This window comes from Notothenia coriiceps, unplaced genomic scaffold (genome assembly GCF_000735185.1).
Source record: "Notothenia coriiceps isolate Sejong01 unplaced genomic scaffold, NC01 NC01_scaffold00001466, whole genome shotgun sequence".
NCBI lineage: Eukaryota > Metazoa > Chordata > Actinopteri > Perciformes > Nototheniidae > Notothenia > Notothenia coriiceps.
Genome location: NW_011334167.1, coordinates 34,552 through 36,102, shown reverse-complemented (window position 1 = coordinate 36,102; position 1,551 = coordinate 34,552). Strand labels below are relative to the sequence as shown.

At 38.7% G+C, this 1,551-nt stretch overlaps 1 protein-coding gene across 3 annotated transcripts in view; it reads left to right on the top strand.

Annotated features, from left to right (window-relative positions):
- LOC104961473 (glycerol kinase) overlaps window positions 1-1,551 on the top strand; it is a 59,755-nt gene that overhangs the window by 28,215 nt on the left and 29,989 nt on the right. The window lies entirely within an intron of this gene.

Sequence of the window (1,551 nt, the reverse complement as noted above, 5' to 3'; positions counted from 1 at the left end):
TAGCAGAACTTACGCAGCGGCAATGATCCACGGTCCACGACAAATTATGTTCGTTTATGCATTTTATTTCCAATAACCATGTACATTCAAACAGGGTGCGCGTTATTGTTTTGTTCCCTAAGCCGTTTTCCTATGGGCTTTCCTTCTTTTTTCTGGCTTGAAATACCCTGGTTAAAAAAACATGTTGCCTATAGTGCCCTCTGCTTCCTTCTCACCTGCTTTCCAACTATATACAATTACACCAGGGTGCTCTATCACCCAGCTGGGCCCAAAACTGCCTTCAAAATAAAAGCATAGAAACGACTTTTAATGACTAAGAATTACATTTACATAAACACGCTAGTAAACAGCCAAAGAAAATAAATGCTATTAAATATTTAAATAATATAAAAGAGATTATATAGGCTCCAACAGACTGTATCAATGTTTTTTTTTTTTTTTTTTTTTTTTTTTTTTTTATATGCGGACGATAGGTTGGGCCGTGGGCAGGATGTTGCCAGGGAGTTCAACGTACAGTAAAGCCAGTTATGACGTCATGACCAGTGGTGTAGTGGGCGTTGCACACGGGGTGTACACCGTACGCCCACTTATTTGAAGCATGATTTTTTATAATAGTCTAATAAATATAAAATCATTGCCAGTGTTATCAGTTGCAAGTGTGTATTTGTTGTAATAATGACGAAAACATAATAGGCAGATTTCACAGTAATTCTAATAAAAACGTAGCTCAAGCATTTATGCAACTTGATTTGAAGTGTGTGTGTGAGTGTGAGGGGCAGCACCGTGTGTGTGTGTGTGTAGGGTGACACTGTGCGGGACTGCACACACAAACAGCATTTTTATTATTTGTGCCGCGTCCCACAAATTGAGACTATGTCCCGCATTTGAGTGACAGTCGCGCAGAAAGGCCAGTGCATTTATGCATAATAGGTGACCTTTGATGTCAACTGGGCAAATTCTGACAGGATAGATAATACTGTGTAATGACCTTGGCTTTAGTTTTAAACTTTTCATGAAAATATTCATTTCCTTTTCTTTTTATTTCTTGTATTGTTTTACTTCCTGCCTTAGTAATTGTTTGCCCTGGGCTGCAGTTGAATTGTCAGTTTAGCTTACAGCTGTAGGAACATTCCTAACGGAGTGAAATGACCCGGAAGTCCCTCAGTGGCAGCTATGATAAGAGCCGTTCGAATTCTCTAGATGATGGGAAAGGAGGTTTCAAACTTCCTTTATAACCTCCTTTAGCTTAAGAAACACTGGACCTTCCTTTATGAAAGGAAAGGAGAAAATGCTGCCCCATAATGCCTTGCGGCCGCAACATTTACCGTGACACAACATTCGGCCGTTCACGGAAACAACCGATTATGACCAAGAAATGATATCATGAAAGTTACGGTGCTTATTAAGCATTTTACAACTTATGTGGTAAGTTGAAAGTGCTTTGTTTTGAACGTTCATCAGAATTATAATCAAAAGGAGAAATATGAACGTTAGTTTTTACTGAAATGATCAAATAAAGTCAACATTTCACAGTCTTTACTGAGCTGTGTG